We start from the raw sequence: 22,175 nt of genomic DNA on the forward strand, positions 1-22,175 counted from the left end.
AAAACGAAAATTTTACATTTAATAATTTAATATGTAACAAAGAAAATGCAGACCCATAATCCACACAATAGAGGAAAATAAATTCCTATTGAATTAGAGTTAAAATGAAAAGAATGCATATGTAACTTAATAAATATTTTAAAATTAATGCAGATATGCCTTGTTATTTGAATTCTCACTATCTTAATATTCCCTAAGATGACTCCCAAATATTTTGCTGAAAGCTCATTCTCTGAATATAAAACTGGTTATAATGAATCGGCTTGTGTGTGCCAGTGAAAGTGCTTAAGTGATGCATTTTGGGTAAGAGAATGTATAGTCAAGGCAGTTGTATTTCAGCTGTTTGCCCAAAAGGACCATGTTCTCCAGAGCAAATCTTGGACGTTTATTCTTTTACTTACCCTTCTCACTGTCACATATCACCAAACAGCAGCAGTGACTACAGCCTCCATTTTCTTTCTCCTGCCACCAAATCTCACTCAGGCTTCTCTTCATTTGGTCAGTAACAACTTAAAAAAAAAAATTGATGTTTACTTATTTTATTTTGTTAAGTGCTTTCTGCGTTCACCATGTATCTTTAACATTTTTTTTCTTTTTGTCTGCATTACAGTATACATTCATTTAGAGTCAAAGAAACCTAATTAATACATGCACACATATATCTCTAAAAATCTGTTTTAGTAAAAAGTAATTGATGTTTTAAACACCTTAAATAATATGTTTCAATTTTCTAAAATAAATGATAAAATTTAGCTCATTGATATTATTCACTCCTGTCTTTCTGCCAAATACCTGGCAATTATATTCACATTGGTATTACTCTTTTTTAGTTCTTCTCTTGCTCCCTTTGTGTGGCTTTAAATAATATGATTAAGCAAAGATTAATTTCTACATCAATTTTTCAATAATAAATCCCTAATTTTAAAACTTTTTTTTTTTTTTTTTGCAGTACGTAGGCCTCTCACCGCCGCGGCCCCTCCCGTTGCGGAGCACAGGCCCCGGACGCACAGGCTCAGCGCCCATGGCCCACGGGCCCAGCCGCTCCGCGGCACGCGAAAATCCCTAATTTTAAAATAAGACTTTTAGTATTCAAAACTTTTCCTACATATTTTCCAGTTCTCAAACTTCTAAATTCTCTAGTCTAATCCCTATATTTTTAAAGATTTCTCTTCCACAGATTAGATTTCTCTGGCTCCATATGAATCCTTTTTTTTTCTACTCTTGATGGTATCAATCATAGTGGAACTTTCCTTCATTGCTTGTCAGAGTTGGTGACACTGCCTCCTTAAAGTTACAACTTGCTTTTTCTTGGTATGTGTCTCATTGTATTGGAGTAATTCTTTACATAATTTAGTAAAAATGTGTAGAAGACAAACATACCAAATCTATCTATATATTATTATGACAAATGAATAATAAAACCCTAGACTGAAAACATTTTTTATTATTTTGGTAGACTAACTTCATTGTTGTCAGTATACTATACAGTTGCTAAAACCAAAGGAATATGAACCTCTTTCATTGCTTTTTGTTTCTCATTATAAGCTTTTAGATCCTCCCTTTTTTTGGTACTCTGAACTTTCATAATAAGGAATCTAAGTGTGAAAGTATTTTTACTCATTTTTCTGGGCCCTTGGTGGACTCTTTCGATCTGAAGATTTATGTCTTCAGCTCTGGGAAAATCCTTTTGAATACTTCTTTGATTTATCATGGTCCAATTTTACTCTTCTTTTTTTAGGAATTTTTATTCATCAGCTATTGAAACTCTCAGATTGGTCATGTATCCTATGTTTTTTTGTATTTTATCTTTGTATTTCTGATTTTTTTTCCAGGGGATTCATTCCATTTCTTTCCAGACTTTCTATTTATAAAATATTTTAGCAATTATATTCATAATACCTAAGATTTTTTAAATTACTTTTTATCTTTTTTGTATTCTGGATGTGATAACTTCATGAATTTATTTGTGTGTATTTATAAATATAATCAATGTTTCAGTTAATTTTAATTGTTATTATTTAAGATGATAGATGTCAGCAAGTCTGTCAAAATGTTTTAAAATTAAAGTCAATCAAAAATTGGTCATCAAAATCACCATTTGATAGAATGTACTAGATTGCCCTAAACCTTCTCTAGGTAATACTTCTTCAATATGCCTTTTAATAAAATTCTTCCTAATGACACCAGTGATGAAAATGTAATGGAGAGTGGTGACAGTCAGATAAATCCACCAGTCTTGGAGTCAGAAATTTTGAAGAAGGAATGTAAAATAATCTGTTTTAATAGTCATAAAAAATTGATGAATATAAACTTCTTCTTAGAGAAAAACAAAGGAGTAGATAAATTAGCTAGGAATTCTTTTTTTGATCAAGTTAGCATGTTAGATATTATCACTGGGGATATATGTTGTGTCCATCTCTTTTCTCCACATAGACTCTCCATTATACTCAATTTCACATAGTTATGAGCACCAGAGGTATGTGTATCAATTTCACACTGATTATTCATAATTTGGAACTGATTTACTCATCTGCACCTATGAATATAGGTAACAAGACCACTAATTTCAAAGGAGAAGGGGAAAAGGTATGGACACATTATCACCATTTCAACGTCTGCTGGAGCATGTCAAGTGGTGTATTTGTTGTCTAAAAACAAGAAAATTATCTGATAAGCCACTAAACAAGTCTGCTTACTGAAACATGAGAAAATCCTTTTCAGAGCATTTTTTATTAACTGAGGATAGTAATATGATCACCATAAATTGTTCAGGAATTCAAGTTTTATGTTATGTTCATCAAGAAGCTAATTTGGAACATTTAGCTTCAAAAATAAAGACAGATTGGAATTTCAGAAATGAAGATGGAGTGGGAAAAAGTTAGTACTGCGTTAGTGTGATTATTTGAATTTGTAACCAGGCAACTTCATTGTTAAAATAATTACCTTATAGGTCTAAAATAAGTAAGTGAAATTCTAAACTAGTAAGTGGAATTCTACCATTACTGCAGATTTTTCTTTAGTTAAGGGTACAGTTTTCAAATGGAATTCTGCAAAATGCTATGGTTGTTCATGTTGACTGGGCATACCCTGTAGATAGGAATAGAGGTATTGGTAGTTAATGATTATGTAGGACTTCGTTTCCTGCCCTCATCTGTGTTTTAAACTTGCTGGCTTTGTTTCTGTTTTTCTGGCTTAAATAGTAAAGTTTAATATAAGAGTCCATTTAACCACTGACTAAAGAAAAACGAGAAAGTACATGAGGAGGAGGAAAAGAAAGAAAAGACAGAGATGGAGAGGCAGAAGACAGAGAAAAGAGTAGGAGAAGAACTCTGCTGCTAACAATAGTGGTTGAAAACCATTGGTTAGTTCTGAACAATTCTTTAATATTGTTTTCCTAATAATGTGTTATTTATCATTATATGTAGTCAAATCATGCAGATTAGTGTATAAGGTCAAAATTGTACTCTCTCCCTGACTCCCCCTACTTCTTACCCTCCTGAGGCAACCAGACTGGTATGAATCCTTCACACATTTCCAGATACCAGTCTAGTATGTATTTTCCTAACTTTTCCCATATTCATACAAATGTAAATAAATACAGAGATTTTAAAAAGAACCCTAGAAGAGGTAAATTATCAATAAATTATTAACTGTTTTATTAAGAGTTTTGCTTCTTGGTCCCATACTCCAATCTAAACAGGATGATCAAGTTCTTTCCAGAGTCACAGCTAACATAAAGCAACCTGATAAAGTCTCATATGATGAGATGGAGGCAGTCAGCACAAGGAGGTACCAAATTTTCCACCTTTGGGTCCTTAGTGCCTAATTGAGATGTATGCTTGGAAATTATAATGAAAAATCTGCTACTTATTTTACAATTTCGGTTTAGAATTCCTTGTTGAAGAGATATATTTCTTGTGTTCACTGTTTTATTATCCCAATTTTCAGAGTTGTAAGAAACTAATGTAGGTTGTATTTATTCTTTTAATGATTGTTTTTCAATGTTTTGTTTACAATAATTGTTGAACATATTTCCTAAGGAGATTCTTTTATTTTGGATATATTTATTACAGTTGACCCTTGAACAACACAGGTTTGAACTTCATGGGTCCACTTATACCCAGATTTCCTTCAATAAACACAGATAATACTATACAATCTGTGGTTGGTTGAATCCAAGGATGCAGAACCTCAGATTTGGAAGGCTGACTATGGAACTTATCCATGGATTTTGGTATTGGGGTAGGTCCTGAAACCAATTTCCCTTGGATACCAAGGGATGACTGTATTTATAAACAGTTCAATTTCCTTCTTGTAGTACTGTGAGATATTCTAGAAAACACAGCAAATGGTATTGTGGCCTATGTTCTTGAAAGCTGTCATTACCGATATCATTGGTAATTAGATATTCAGAACATGGTATAACAATGTTTTCATATGCTGTCTTTTTTGAAAGTCCCATATTCTCTTAACTAAAGCACTGTTGTCATATCCATAGCAGAGAAAAAACAATTCTAGCACACTTTTAAGCCAATTATCTGACATACTGCTTTTGATGGTGTTAATGAATAAAGGGACAAAAGAAAGAGGAGCATTACCATAGCACATGAAGAAGGCTTAACCTCTGTTCATTGGCAATTAAGCTGGAGAGCTTGGATCATGACATCACATAGCTACATTCCCTATCAGTTAGTCTCTGTCTCTCTCTCTCTCCTTTGCTCTCTCTCACCTCTCTCTCACATACACCCAGAAACACATGCAAAGCAACCTGTCCTACCTCACAGGTTTTTCCATTTCTTTTTTTGTAAATTTTTTGGCTGCATTGGGTCTTCGTTGCTGCGCGCCGGCTTTCTCTAGTTGCGGAGAGCGGGGAATACTCTTAGTTGCAGTGCGAGGGCTTTTCATTGCGGTGGCTTCTCTTGTCGTGGAGCATGGGCTCTAGGCACGCGCGGGCTTCAGTAGTTGCGGCAAGTGGGCTCTAGAGCACAGGCTCAGTAGTTGTGGTGCATGGGCTTAGTTGTTCTGTGGCATGTGGGATTTCCTGGACCAGGGATCGAACCCATGTCCCCTGCATTGGCAGGCAGATTCTTAACCACTTCACTACCAGGGAAGTCCTCGGTTTTTCCATTTCTGAGTAATCAACATGTACCTTGTAAAACTTACTTTCCTTCATTTTCTTTTGTCCTATATACAAGGTACTATTGAGCTTGAATCCCAGTTCATTGTTACGTGCTGTCATTTAGAACTGATTCCAGGGAAAACTGCTTAACTTCAAGGATGCATGCTCTCTAGTGAAGCTACATCCTCCTTTAGGCATTCTTCAAGAGATTTCATAAAATGATTTTATTGAATTAAGTGATTATGTATGTCTAACGAATATATAATGGTTTTAATTATGTGTATCTCAGGATAGTTTTAGATAAAGAGTCTGATAATTACTGTGAGAATCTTACAGAAACATTTTCTTAAAAACTTTTGTTTGTTTCAAACAAATGCAACTTTTTACTTTTAGGCTCAATGGTTACTTTTATTTTCCATTTTCAATTTCTTGGCTTGAGAATATATACTAATAATGTTTTTCTGTCTCTCCAGGCCTCAGAGGAAATGTTGATAATGATTCGCAGCCTTTAATGTTGATTCATGATAGGTGCATATATTGAGTAAGATCTTTTCCCCCAGCTCATCTTTGCTCTAAAGTTTAATATTGTAATTTAATAAAAATGGCTTTGCAGCTATGAAAGCTATCCTGGTAAAGAGATATATGTATTTCAAAGCTGGTTCAAGTTCAAAGTTAAAACAAGAATCTTTTTTTTCCTATTGCCATGTCCATCTTTCCCTACCAAGGGAAATCACCTCTTCAAAGGAAAAGATAGTAAATCTCTAAATCTCCATATTTACTCAAGTCCCGAGACTCTCTGCAGGGTAAAAGCTGCCAAGTCTATAGATTTACAATGTTTTATGATAATGATTTCCTCCAAGGGTTCACCTGAGATGAAAAGATAAATTAATTTATCCACTTCCAACCACTAGTGAAAGTTTAGTCTCCATTTCTAAAGCTGCCTTCCGAGTAGCTCCTGCACTATATAATTCATCACCAGTGATCAAAATTTAAGAGCCTCTGGATATGACCATCTTGCACTGGGCCTATCAAGTGGAAAGCATTGTAAAAAAAAATGCATTTAGAGTTGAAGAGGGCATTATGACTTTTTTTCTGACCTTGTGATATTGTTTCTACTATTAATGATAATAACCAGCTACTTGCCACCAACTCTGTGCCAGGTACCTTTTAAATGTAATTCTCATTTCATTCCTCCCGGCATCCCTATGAAGGAGATTCTAAGAACCATGAGGATCAGAGAGGTTGAAGGTGTTTCTAGAAATTATACTTTGTAACCAACAGAGCCAGATATCAGGCCAGATTAGTCTGATTCTATGCTCTTAAGCAACCTGGCCTCCAATCTGCATTACTGTAGCAGCTGAGTTTGGTTGGGTTTCATTTCTCTATGTAAAGATATTCCTTGAAAAGTTTGATGTATTCTTCTACTTTCTGTATTGATTTTTCCCTTTTCTTCTTAAACGAGTAAACTGGTGAGTTCTCTTCATAGCATATTCAACATACCATATCTTTATTTTTATCTTATTTTCTATTTACACCTTTCTTGTGTTTAATATCATAAGAAAATCATATGATTACCCAACTTGGGGCATGTAGTGATCAACAGACCAATCAATGTTTTGAATAACACATCACAACATCTCCTCATCCCTCATTTTCTATTTCAACATGCTAATCACAAAGACCTGCCTTCTCTTGTGACTAGTAGCTTTCAGTACCACTAAGCACTGTCTTCTATTGCCTTGCTCATCACTGGAAAACTGCACCACAAGTGGCAGAAATTAGAAATACTTTAAAATTTGAGACTTCATGCTTTGAATCAAATGCCTGGAAAATTGTGTCATCTACACACCTACACAATGGCTTAAGAGGCACTTCAAACCAAAGCATAGTTGCAGAAACAATGGATATAAATAATTGTCATTACTGCAAATCAAATAGGCCTAAGACACTTTACAGAAGGCCATGACAAGATTCATACACATCTCTGCTAGTGGAGGAACCATGAATTAGTTATGAGGAAATAAGGGAAGAGATAATATCTTGGAACATATTACTCATTGGATGTCACATCAGAAATCTAGACCATTTGTACATACGAAGTCAGGATTAAATCTACTATTCTGTGACCTAGGAGAATCATAATGACCAAAAGCAATGTGGGTCAGCTGCCCAAATCCATGTCCTAGTTGAGCCTGAACCTTACCATTTTTAAAATTATTAAAAATAAAATAGGAGGAAAACATAATTATAAGCAGTTTCGTGTTTCTAGAGGTGGTGACTAAACTTAATCTTTGGGACAAAGAGATTTATGTTTAAAAAAATTTACCAGGGGTACATTTAGTTATACGAGTTGAAAGCTATAAAATCAACTTTAACTCTAATGTTGATGTTAGATATTATGTTTTGTAAATAAAAATTGCCAAGTGTAAAAGAGATTAAATTTTGTCTTAAAGCTAACTACTATTTTGGGCAAGAGATTTTTTTTGGTTTTTGGTTAGTTTTGGAATGGGAGTGTTGAAGGGAAGAATGAGACTCAGCTAAATTTTTTACTGTTCCAAAGGAACAAATATTTTTGTTGAATTTTGGATTATTGTTTCAAATACCTAAAATTTTCCTTGCTAGATATGTGGAGATTCAGGAAGAAAACAATACGGCTTCAGGGCTCAGCTGATCACCTGTGGCTTGGACCCACGGAGTGAACATTTTCCAAACTTACGTAACGAATCCAAGACCACTCTGGAAATGTCTGAAGCCCTGGTATATGCACTGGGAATCTCACAAAGAAAATTCTTAGGAGAAATGGAGATTGATACTTCTTTAGTAGTTCCCTAGGACAACAAGAACCAGCTAAAGGAAGCCAGAGCAAGAGCTACAAGAAGATGGAGGGAAAGGCAAAGGCTATAGTCATGAGAACACACGGGACACATATTGGAAGGTACTGAGAAATGACTGTGGTTGATATCTGTCCATCACATAGCAGGTGGATTAGAGTCCTTGTATAGGAGGATGAAAATTATATATGACCCCAACAAATTGAAAAATGAAAGGCTAAATTTACCCTATAGACACAAAAGACAACCATCTAAATTAGAGAATATAAGAGGCCTGACATCTTTGCATTTTCCATTATGGTAGGAGAGAACCAGAGAAGCTTCTAGAGAAACCATTTTTTGTTGTCGCTGCTGTTATTGGTATTATTTGCTCCTAAGGGTAAATGATATATCTAAAAACTACTTTTGGGCTTTCTAGATCAATTTAGCTGCACATTATGAAACCCAGAGCCTTGGGGAAAAATCAAAAAAGAAATGCTGACTATACGGAGTACGGTGTCAATATTAGCATAGATAGGAAGTATCATAGGGAAAAACAGTGTTAAATCTTGTTCCAGTAATGAAACTTATAGAAGTGTTCAAAAAACTACCTGAGGGGAGAGTGATAGGGAATGGAGACCAGAAAGTGGGTATCTCCATAAACAGCCCAGACATTTTTTTTAGAGAACTTCCATGTTGTGACTCTCATGATTGCTCTTCTTTCCAGTGTAACACTAGAGAGATACTCATACAGTCGGCCCTCACCATATGACCTCTTGGGTCTGTCTTTTACATATGTTTTTCAAGAAATATTTAAGAATAAGAAATTAATAAAAATTTCAATCACATATTACTAGTCAGTTTAATGCTTTAAGATGCTAGCCATTTTTTGGAGATGTTTGGGTTTTGTCTTACTCTTGCATTTTATAATTTAATATAATCTGCTATGCTTTTGATATTATAGTATTAAAGGTACAGTAATCAAAACAGTGTAGTACTGGCACAAAAACAGAGATATAGATCAATGGAACAGTATAGAAAGCCCAGAAATAAACCCACACATATATGGTCAATTAATCTACAACAAAGGAGGCAAGAATATACAATGGAGAAAAGATAGTCTCTTCAATTGAGTGGTGCTGGGAAAACTGAATAGCTACATCTAAAAGAATGAAATAGGACATTCTCTAACACCATACACAAAAGTAAACTCAAAATGGATTAAAGACCTAAATGTAAGACTGGATACTATAAAACTCCTAAAGGAAAACACAGGCAGAACACTCTTTTACATAAATTGCATCAATATGTTTTTGGATTCACCTCCTAGAGTAATGAAAATAAAAACAAAAATAAACAAATGGGACCTAATTAAACTTAAAAGCTTTTGCATGACAAAGGAAACCATAAACAAACCAAAAAGACCACCTATAGAATGGGAGAAAATATTTGTAAACAATGTGACTGACAAGGGATTAATCTCTAAAATATACAAACAGCTCATGCAGCTCAATATCAAAAAAACAAACAACCCAATAAAAAAATGGGCAGAAGATCTAAACGGATATTTATCCAAAGAAGACACACAGATGTCCAAAAGGCACAAGAAGAAAGAAAAGATGTTCAACATTGCTAATTATTAGAGAAATGCAAATCAAAACTACAATGAGGTATCACCTCACACTGGTCAGAATGGCCAACATTAAAAAGTCTACAAATAACAAATGCTGGAGAGGGTGTGGAGAAAAAGGAACACTGTTGGTGGGAATGTAAATTAGTACAACCACTAGGGAGAATAGTATGTAGTATGGAAGTTCCTTATAAAACTAAAAATAGAGCTACCATGTGATCCAACAATCCCATTCCTGGACATATAACCAGAGAAAAACATTAATTCAAAAAGATGCATGCACCCCAATGTTCATAGCAGCACTATTTACAATAGCTAAGACATGGAAGCAACCTAATTGTACATCAACAGATGAATGGATAAAGAAGATGTGGTATATATATATACACATATATATATAGGAATATTATATATATATAATGGAATATTATTCAGCCATAAAAAAGAATGAAATAATGCCATTTGCAGCAACATAGATGTACCTAGAAATTATCATACTAAATGAAGCAAGCCAGACAAAGACAAATATCATATGACATCACTTCTATGTGGAATCTTAAAAAATGATACAAATGAACTTATTTACAAAACAGAAACAGACTCACAGACAAAGAAAACAAACTTATGGTTACCAAAGGGGAGGGAGTGATAAATTAGGAGTTTGAAATTAAAATATACATACTACTATATATAAAATAGAGAACCAACAAGGACTTACTGTATAGCACAGGGAACTATACTCAATATCTTATAACAACCTATAATGGAAGAAATATTAAAAAAGAATATATATATATTTATATATATATGTATTACTGAATCCCTTTACTGTACACCTGAAACTAACACATTGTAAATCAACTGTTTTAATAGAAAAAATTTAAAAAATAAAATAAAATAAAGGAGAGGAAGAAGAAAAGGGGAAAGAGAAACAGGAAACTAAAACAGAGAAAAATTAAAATAAAATAGACTATAATAAAATACTTGGTTAGAGTATGTAGAGATATCACAAATTTACAACAGAATTCTTTTTGTATTTCTGTTCTTGTAACCTACTACAAATGACAAGAAAAATTTTCCTGGTCCAGATTCCAATCCAGAATAACATTTGCATTTAGCTATCATGTTGCTCAGTCTCCTTTTTATTTAATCAGATCCTCATTCTTTCTTTGCTCTTTACTTTGATTCTCAAAGAGAACAGGCCAGAGTGATCTTTAATTTGGGCTTGCCTTAAGTATACCCATGATTCAATTTAGGTTGTGAATTTTTGGTGAGAATGTCATAAAAGTGATACTGTGTCTATTGCAATGCATCACATCATGAAGCTAATATGATGTTAACTTTACCTGTTACTGGAGATGCTAACTTTGATAATTTTGATTATCAAAAGCCAGTTTCACTTAAGAATGTCCTTGATGAAGCAGTAAAAATTAATTTTATTAAATCTGGACCATATAAGTACATGTCTTTTTAATATTCTATGTTATAAAATGGGAAGTACATATAAAGCACATCAGCTACCTGCTTAAATGTGATAGTGGTTGTTAAGAAAAGTGCTTGTGTGCCCTTTTTTTCATAGAAAAATATTTTCATATGAAATACCAACTGACAGATAAACTAGAGTTATTCATACTTGGTTATCTGGTAGATATTTTGTAACAAGTAAAATAAGTAAGGCTGTCACTTCAAGTAAAATAATTGATGATATTTATTACAACAATAATATTCAAACTTTCAAATGAAAATTGGAAGTTTGGAAAACTTGTATCTGCCACTTTGAGCTTGAGATTTTCCCAATACGTAAAAGCTTTTTGATGAGACTGTTAGTGATATTAACAAATATGAATTTTTGATATTTTATAATGAAATATAAATGCTCATCATTTTGAACATCTATATAATTCAGCAAACCTATATAATTGACCCTTGAACAAAGTGAGGGTCAGGGATACTGGCCCTCCACCCAGTCAAAAATCCACTTATAACTTATAGTTGGCCCTCCTAATCACTGTTCCTCTTAATTCACGATTCTACATCCAAGGATTCAACCAACCATGAATCATATAGTATTATAGTTATTTACTATTGAAAACAATTCCCATAGAAGTTGACCTTTGCAGTTCAAACCTGTGTTGTTCAAAGGGTCAACTGTATTTTCTAAATGACCTAAGCACAATATGACAAAATCATGCAGAAATAAAAGATCCATTAAAAATATAACATAGGCTAATGAAGTTTCATAGAGCAGCCTATGAGAACTTCATTGATATGGTTTTAGATTTCATATTGCAGATGATCTTTAAGAAACTACCATTGTTAAATTTTGCTACAAAATCAAACAATATCCACCATTATCTGAAACAGCCATTAAAACACCCTTCATTTTCCAAATACATATCTGTGTACATAGATGTTTTTTTAATACACCTAAAACAAAACAACGTATCATATTAAGCTATATGCAGAAGCAGAATAGAGAATTTGCCTGAGGAGCACCCAACACAGGAAGGGCCAGAGGGGGGCCTTCAAATCTGAGAACTAAAAAAAGAATAGGTTTATAGTCAATGATTTTGGAGAACAGAGAAGAGAGTGATCAGATACAGGAAAACTTACACATCAGTCCTTTAAGTCTTTTTTTCTACCGAACTCTTTTCTTCTTTCATTCTTTTCAACTTTGAAGGCTGTTTCATACTTGGGATTTTCTCATTATACAGAGAAAGCATTTTTAAAAGTAAAGTTCAATCTAAACCTCCTATCCTCTTCATAATTTAAGTAAGACTTATCTTGGAATTCTGTAACAGGCCATGAAAAATGAAGAGTAACAGAAGTTTTCCATGCTCGTGCAACACAATTTAAATTCCAACATTACAATTATTGGTACGCTGTTATAATTATCTATATACTCTCTTTTTAACTCTATGTTGTCAATATAAGTACACGACAATGAAGGTTTACAAAAAATATTGAACATATACAAAATATACAAGAAAAATTTTAATATGCTTGGTGTATCTGCTTGTTTTTTGAAATTAGAAAATCAGCATCTATTTGGCATTTCCAAACTCTGAAATGGGCAATTTCTTAGAAACACAAATATGGGGAAGAATAACAAGTGTAAACCCTCCCTCTCCCAAAACAGAGAGTTTATGTCACCTCACATAGCAGAAATAACTAATGTCATCCAATAGGAAAAAAAGCTAAAAATACTTGTCATTTTCTTAACCATTATCCTATAGCTGTAACAGCTTCTGGAAGGGAAAATTTTTGTTGTAATTTAAAAATAAAATTTGAATTTTATTTCTGTTTTATGGCATTTGAATGAAAAAAGGTAAGGACAAAAGAAACAAAAACCCAAGAAATAAAAAAAGTAAAATCAAACATTTCAGAGATATTGTATAATGGGATATGTTTTCAAGATGTTCTTGTGGATGCTTGCTTCCCTTAAAGAGACCAACAAAAAATGGAAGGGGAGAATGAGATTAGACAACTGGTTAATAACCATAAGGGCACCCATTTTAACAATCCAACTGTAGTTTATCTTGGAATATAAAACAATATAATGGAATGTTTTTGTCCATAAAAGTCACTCAAGATCCAGAGTTATAAATTCAACAATTTGCATAAAAGCTCAACTTTAAAGATTTAGTACTATGTACAAATGAAGATAAAAATAAGCACAAACATAAGAGTTGCATTTTAATACAGGTATCCATTATCTAATGTTTATATAATGGAAGCCAAATGACTTCATTATTATCTGTGCTATTACACTGAATACCAAAGGAATTCATCATACAGGCGTACTTGCTTTAAAAACTATTACAGCCCCATCAATTGCAAGGGAAACACATATATGCAAACTTCTTTACATGACTAATTTGATTTTTGTGTTAACTGCTAATGTATTATTAATCAACAGTTCATTATACTTTTAGATAACCTTAATTTATTTGTGCTTTATGTGTACACAATTCATTTCTGTAATCTCTTGCTCCATAAAATTTTATTCCTATTTAAACAATATTATCCTTAGGTAATGAATACATATATGCAAAAATCAGATGGAAGGATATGGAACCAGCTAAATTATTTGTTGTATCTAAATCTCAGTAAATGCAATCACTTTGGCCCAAAGATATTTGTCCCATTGACTCACTATTTTCAAAATAAAATGATTGTTCTCTGGCTTAGACTATACATTTATATCAAAACAGTTCCTTGAACATATTCAGTTTATCATTTCAATTTTTATTGTTCTGAATTGGTTTCATGGATGGAAATTTAATTTGCTTATTTTGATTTGCTAGGCCATACCCAAAATGAAATCCTTAAAGTGGATTTAGGTGAGATGATATCTGAAAAATAATCGATAGTGAGTCAAACACCGTGAAGTTGCTTTAAAAATTCATAGAATGAAAACAGACACATTTTTATAAGCAGGTGAATGAAAGATGTTGACACTTATGAGAAACAGCATATTTGTTATGAGAAAATACAGAATTCAACCTGGTGTTATTATGGAAGGACCAACTATTAGTAAAGAAAATTGACAATGGGTTTTGATCCTTCAGTGAGGCAATCAGAGATATTCACTAGAATTCCATACAGTTGTGTATAGCAACTGTTCATTTAAAATCTGACTAATTTAGAATTTGCTTGGGTATTGTTTTGATGTATTATAAGTCCTAAGTCTTTCTAACAGCATGATGGATTACTGAAACACATATGATTGGTCTTCTTAAATACGGTAATTTTAGCGATATAAATTGCTTCATACCATCAATTTAGAGCACAGTTTCCCAAAACTTTACATGTTAATACACAGTTAAGAGACAGAAACACTTATTCAACATACTGTTGTGACAGAGAGGAGTGCTCACAGACAATAGAGGCAAACCCAGGAACTCTGGTCACCAAGGGCCATGGCACATGGAACTCAATCTCAGCACTGGCTAGGAAATTCTGCCATAGAAATATACTTTATATTACATACAGTGACTCTTACATTGCATCAAGAGGCAAATGGAATATTAGTTAAGTGTACTTCCATAGAAAATTACAGAGTGGAGTCAAATGAATACCTCTTATGAAAACATTTCAATAGATACTAGCTAATATTTATTTAATGCTTGATGAAAGTAGGCACTACTCCAGGTCCTTTATTTGTGTTAAATAATTTAATGTTTATTGCAACCCTATGAGGTTGGAGCTCCTATCTCCATTTGATAAGTAAGGAAGCTATGGCCTAGAGCCATAGCTCAAGTACAGTTATGACAAGATTTCATGTAGTTGTCCAAGAGCACATGCTAGAAAGGAGCAAGAGGTTCAAACCCAGACAGCCTGATTCCAGAACTTAAATTCTTTACCATTGGCCTTTTTGTAATTATTTTTAATTCACTAATAAAAGAGTCAAAATTAATATCAAGTAATTTACAATCTTTTGAATTCTAAAAGACGTGCTGGAAGAGATTTGCTGATCTGAAAATTTACAAAATGTATTTATATACATGAATTTTAATTCTCCACTTGATTCAGGAGAACAAGAACATCCTTAATTAACCAAAAGAGAAGAAATATTGATCCTTACTTTATTTTCATATAGGAAGAAAGTTTAGACTTACTAAAATTGGTTTCTTATATTCCTAATTTATAGATAATAAGTGTCCACTTATACAATGCTTGCATTACTAATTATTTTTCTATAGGTATTACAAACTATATTTGTTTCCCTAGAAATTTTTATTTTTATAAGAAATATAGTAAGTAGAATATTGGATGGTATTTTTTGTTAAATTTGATATTATTTTCTATTGGAACTATATCTTGTTACAAGACAGTCAACCATTCACCAGTCTAAACATTTTCTTGCATAAAATGTACTTTTATGGGCATGGTCCTGGCAAGATTATGAATGTAACAGATGTTTCAAAAGTACAGTTAATGTAATCCCAACATTTAGTAGTATTTTCAGTAAAAAGTTCTTGCAATTTTTACATATTTTACAACTACAAAGAATTAGAATAAATAGAAGGTTTGGCAGTGAATCTTGTTCATTTTTTTAAGTTTCTCTGCTCCCAAATATAAACTTAACAGGGATGTATATCTTTCAATTTGAAGCAAGTTGATTTCCCTGTGGTTAAGCCCCAGTCATTGTAAACTTCTGCCTAACATTCAGCAATCAAGAAAAGGTATATTTTTTCTTTTGTGGGAAGATAGACTTTTATGTACTTCGTTCATGGAATTTGATTTCATGTATGGATTATTCACTCAAAATAATAAATAACTGCCTTGTTGAACTTAGAACAAACAAGACAAATCTAGAAGATATAAACCTCATTCTAACAAGTTTACCGCTATACCCCACCAAATCATTGGCGACAATGATGTCTACAGATTGTTTTGGAAGTCTTGGATGCCACCAGATGGTGCTCTTACAGAGCCAAATAGACAAGCATTCACTACAAAATTTAAAAAAAACAATGGTGACTTTTTGGACTAGAGAAGTCATTCTCCTTCTGTCACATATTCAGAGAATTTCATGATGTCCAATAATCTATGACTGAAATCACACTTCATGGTCTGAAAATTTTGGACCCTAACAAAAAAATCAAAATAGCAATACTTGAATATAAAGTTGCTTTTAAATTAGGAGGATTCTTGATATATATATATATATATATATATATATATATATATATATATATACACACACACACATATATGTATATATATATTTATTTATTTCTCTAGATAGCCTGATCAGTAGTAAAAACTCAAATGTTAAATATTATCATTAATATCATTGTTAAAAGTAGTATTAACTAATATGTGTACAGCAATTTATCACAATGTTTAATTTACCAGATGCTCACTAGAAACTATGTCACATATGAATATATGTGCAAATATCTAAACACATATTTATTGTTATAATATAAATAGAATGTATAATATATAGACTTGAAATGCACTTACGGCAAATTACAAATATAAAAATAATAAGTAGCTGTGTTCAGCCCAAACATTGTTTGGTAACAAGATACTCAAAGTATATCTATTTAAATTAGTGATATAAATTTGAGGAAAACATAAATTACTGAAAAAAAATGTATTTACTAACCTGAAGAACAGAGAAATAGGATAGGCCTAACATTTGTTAGGCATCCCTCTTTAGAGATTCAAGATGAAAGTGTCATCATATTTTCTCTCAAAACTGACCTGACTATTGGTACTTTTCACGAAGAATTTTCAAAGTTAGTGTGTGTACTATCTTTGCCTTCACTAGTTTCACAGATTCCACTCTGGTAATTTAGAGTTTTGTACAACACCTTACATCCATAAAATAGTAAGGATGGAGGCCAATACTTAACATCTACTGTGTTTAAATCCACATATCTGTGGATTTGGGGCAAGTTATTAAATCTCTCTAAGCCTTACATTTACCCTCTATTAGATGTGATAATTAAATAGTACCTGTGTTATAGTGTTACTGTTTTTATTTTTGCTTGAGGATAAAATGAATAGGTATACCCATTCATTTTATGAATATTTTTAATTCATTTTATGAATGATTATGGTTACTGTTGTGAATGGGTCCATGGCAAAACAATAAAATAAAGACAATATAATGTTTTTATTTCTAAATTATGTTACTTTAAAGATTTCTGTTAGTAAATGGTTATGACATTTAAATAACAAAGCTGTAAATATCCCATCATTATTAGATAAGTAAATATCATGAAAATGCTGAATACCAGTTTTGTTTCATTTTTAAAATATTTTTATGCAAAAGGGTTATAAGCTCTTGTAAAACAAGTAATATCTAAGAACACAGAATCATAGTTATCATTTTTAGTGTTACTTTTTATGGTCTTTCTTGGAAAACAAATTTCAGTCTTTCTCATTCATGGAAACCAAAAGTTTGAGGATCTCTAACAGATTCTGTTTTTAAATATAGGCAGGATGCTTTTCCTCTTTCTAGACCAATAATAATCTTTAAATATTAGGTAGTTAAGAGTAGTTCATATTCTCCCTCAACTCTTTCCCCCATCTACCCACTATTTTCACAGAAAATTTATTACATTCAGTCCAAAATATTTAGTGAGTTAACCATATTTTTTTTTATTCCTGATTTTAGGTAGATAATAGGTAGTAAAATATTATGTTTGAAATATATATATATATATATATATATATATATCTCACCCAAGAAAAAACGGAATTCAAATCATTGAAATAAATTGTTAGGAATATCAAATTTTTTTTCATAGGATATTTTTTAAAGTTATATCCTAGATATAAGTATGACCACATGTCCCCAAGATCTTCATTTCTTTGTGTTTTTTAATAGTGTCAGTAGCAAAAAATATGATTAGCGAATACGCCTTTATTTGCTGACAATAAACTCAAAGACAGACTTCCTTTAAATTGCAGTCTCCTTTCTAAAAGATGTTTGCTAATACATCCCCATCTGGGTAGTAAACGTCACAGAAAACTATGAAGCTTTATCAGAGCCTATACTTTTAAACCTCTTCTCTTATCCAAAGTATTAGCAAAATGGTTAAGAGTTAGAATAAGTGACTAGTGTGTGTATTTTTTCTTCTTAATTATTTATTTATTCTTTGGTTTTCTCCAGTGGAGGTGATAGTAAGTAAATGGCAGGAAGCCAGGCATGTGTTAATGTGAAGGAAATGGGAGATGCTAATGCCCAAAAGGTAAAGAAGAAGAGAGACAAATAAAAAGAGAGAAAATAGTTTCTAAAAAATCGGAATATTTGCAAACACAGGATGAAATACTATCTTAATATACCAAAATTAGGACATTATGGAACTTTATTAAAAATAATTTAGCTATGAGTTATGTGTTGTACAAAAAGCTAAATTACAAAGCTTTCAAAAACATTTCCTCCCTTCTGCTCCCATTTTTGTTCTTTATCTTCCTAAAAGATTGTCCCTGATTTGTGGCTTCACTCCAGTTTTTCTCTTCCCCTGTGTTGCTCTCCTGTTTCTTTTTCCCACCAACCCTTCAGCATGTAAACCATAGTCCATTTTTTTCAATAAATAATTAATAATAGTTCCAACAATTTATCTTCCTCTCTTTTGAATAATTATGGCATATATATAGATACTATACAATTTATTTCCTTTCTGTTACTTCAGGTCTATCAGTCTTTGCTTCCCAAAGCACTCATCACTTAAGACCTAAGACATGACTATACTGTTTCTGTATCTATGCCTCTCGGCCCTCTCCTGCCCAGATTCAGTGAAGACTATATAGTAGATATGTTAAAATGCATGACATAATGTATCTGAGTACCATACACACTGAATTTATATTCTTCTCAATATGTCCAAGATATTTTTCCATTCAAACTTTGAGAAATACAAGGATATAGGGGGAAAATGATATGAGGTGTCTCCAAACAACTGGCAAAAAAATAACTTGCTCATGTTATTTTGTAATCAATTTTGACAACTGCTAAACTAGATACATCCTTAAAAATGTTTTTCTCCTTACTTAATAATAATGAGGCATGTATTAGAAGCTACAAAGATGAACCTAAAATCATGTGATTGCCTGTTTGAATGAGCCATGCTAGAAGATATCTCAAGGTTCCCACTAAGTTCTATTACACTTATCCCAGGACACTGAATATTTTGCTGGAATGGGAATCTGTTGCTCCAATCTGCAAGCATCAACAATTCAGACTCCTTAGTCTTTCTGGAATGTGATTAGGAAAGATTGGATTAGTAGGAAAATGGAAGCAAAAATAAGCCAGAGAGGACTTAGACATTTTCTCTTCCCCTAGGTATGTTCCTCTCTACTTGAAAACCCCTAACATCCCACAAATACTGTCTCCTCTTACACTAAAACTACTACCACCACTGCCATGATCAATGTCTCTGTTGCTTGAGCTGAGATGTGATTCTTTAGACAAGGAACCTGGAGTTTCTAGATAACAGAAAAAACAGGATGTGTATTAAATGTAGGAAATCTACTCCCATCAAAAATGTATCTATCGTTTTTATGATACAAAGTACAGATTCTACAGTCATCATGAATTTGCTTTGCTTGTTGTAAATTAGAGGAAAAACATGTTAATATATTGAATTATCTAGATAGACTTCCTTACCTCACATAGTTGTGTTTCTCATTGTGCTTTCTTCTGATATCATTTAAAAAATATATTCTAAGAACCCTTAGTACCCATTTCTCAAATCCATTAATGGTCAGATTGAATGTTACTGACTGTTTTGAATATAATAATTATATTTCTGTAGAATTATTCATTATTTCAGCAAAATATGTAGAATGTCTTTTTAAATTTAGTTTACTGATTACTCTCCCTCCAAATTTATTAAATGAAGACATAAAATAATTTCCTCTAATCACACTAAATATATACTCAAAGTGATGAGGAAAATAAAATAAAGGACATGATCTATTTCAGTTATTCCTGTAATTAGGTACAAAATTACATATAAAATTTTTGAAAATACATTTGTTCTGTAATTAGTCAATTAATTAAATAAATGACTATATGTCAATAGGGCTAACAGAAGACACTACTAGGCAGCTTTTAAAGTTCCTCACGGGTCCACATTTTTTCCCCATTTTGTTTTCTTCATGTCTCTCCCATACCCACATCAATTATTTGGTACATTTGACTGTTGTGAAACTTTTACAAAGTCCATATTTCTTCAAACAGTGCCAATAGCTAATAGCAAATGTATAAAGCAATTTAGCCGTACTTAAGGGAGAATGTCAAATGAGTTAAACCTAGTTTTGTCCTTCATGTGTTTTCTGATAGTATGTGTGGAAAAATACCACACACACACACACTCACACACAGGAAAACACTCTCAATACAGCATAAGAAAGGCAAACACAAATTTTTAACATTTCAATTAAAGGAGGAGTTATTTCTGACTGGAATTATTTGTTAAATTGCATAAACTATGTGTGTATTTTGTTCTCTTTTTGGCAAATTGAATAATCCAACCTGTGATAATGCATATTCATACAGATTGGTAAAAAATCAATTTTTCAGCTAAAAATGATTTTATGGTAGAAAATTTAAAAGGAAGAGAATGTTCAACAACTCATATACTGTAAACAGGTTTGTTTTGCTGTTTGATAAAAAGATGTTCATATAAGTTTATTATCAACTTGGGAAAGCCAAATGGTAACCATAATAGGTTCCTACAGTTTGACATTACTTCAAATATGTAGTTTCAGAAACCTGATTCTTTTTCTCAGCCAAAGACCAGAAAATATTTTTTCTCAAAAGAACAAGTTAATTAATATATTCATACAGACTGATAAATATGTAAGAGCAATAAAATATATAAATGTAAGTGATAATAATATTTATTATTATACCACTTTCTGCCATTTAATCCTGGGATTTATCTACCTCCAAGGAGACTTCTGTCTTTGTGCATAACCTTTCCAGCTCCTCCACCTTATAAGGTAATAGTCAGCTTGAGTTCTGAAATTTTGTGATGGATACTTCGAAAATTAGGGTGAAGAAACAGAACTAGAAAATCAGGGTTGAATGTTTTATTATAAACAAACAAGTTTTATTTATAGGAATGTAAAACTATAGAGGTTAAATGAATGAGAAAAAGAAAAATTTGGATCTTGTAATCTTATAGTTTGGAAAGAGATTTTCACAGTACAGAGAGTAACAGGTGAAGAAAAAAAGAAGGTTGGAAAGTTTCATACTATGATTTAGATATCCCTTGATGTTCTTTGAGAAATGCAAGTAAACAGAAAATTGAGGCTTATTTATATAATCTTGGATGGCAAGGCTGTATTTCTTTTAATGTTCTTCTATATAGTATAAAGTTTATAATAGACACTAGTCCCACAGGATCCTGGGTATTACTTGAATTACATATAAAAATTAGTGTAATTTATAATGTAATTCATACGTTTCAAGTTGAACTGATAATTACATTACCTAACAAGTTCTTTCTTAGATAAATTGCACTATAGTGATAGGTAAATTACCTGGAAGCATGAGTAGGGAATTTAAAAAAATAATAATTGATATTAATGTCTATATTAGGATTTGCCTTTATTTCCTCTTTACTTTAAGCAGAGAAATATAGTGAACTTCAGAATTTAATAGTTTTACTGTGAACCATAATACCACCCCATTATTCTTGGGATTGCCAAATATTGCATGTGCATGTTTATTAAAATAACTTATTGAAGAGAGAGATAAAGTAGTAAAAACTCACTCTACTGATAAAAGAAACTGACACAACACAGGGAAAATGAATATTATTGTTTTTCCTAACCTGCTGTGATACATTTAGATTACAGGACATAGTTATTTGTTTTAAAAATTATTTTCCTCTTCAGTTAAAAATATAAATGAAGGGCATCACCCTTAAGACTCTAAATTTCTGGTACCTTCAGATATTAAACAATGTAATAAGCAGCTTCTTTGATGATAGGTCAGGCTATTTGTCAATGTACTTAAAGACTCTGAGTAAATATATAAATGCTTAGGTCTATTCAATCACAAGTAAAAATTTAATAAATTTTGAGAAAGTTCAAAAGCATAAAAACCATATTTTTTTAAGTGAGGATAAAATTCTCACAG

The sequence above is a fragment of the Pseudorca crassidens genome, chromosome 1 (assembly GCF_039906515.1).
Source record: "Pseudorca crassidens isolate mPseCra1 chromosome 1, mPseCra1.hap1, whole genome shotgun sequence".
Lineage (NCBI taxonomy): Eukaryota > Metazoa > Chordata > Mammalia > Artiodactyla > Delphinidae > Pseudorca > Pseudorca crassidens.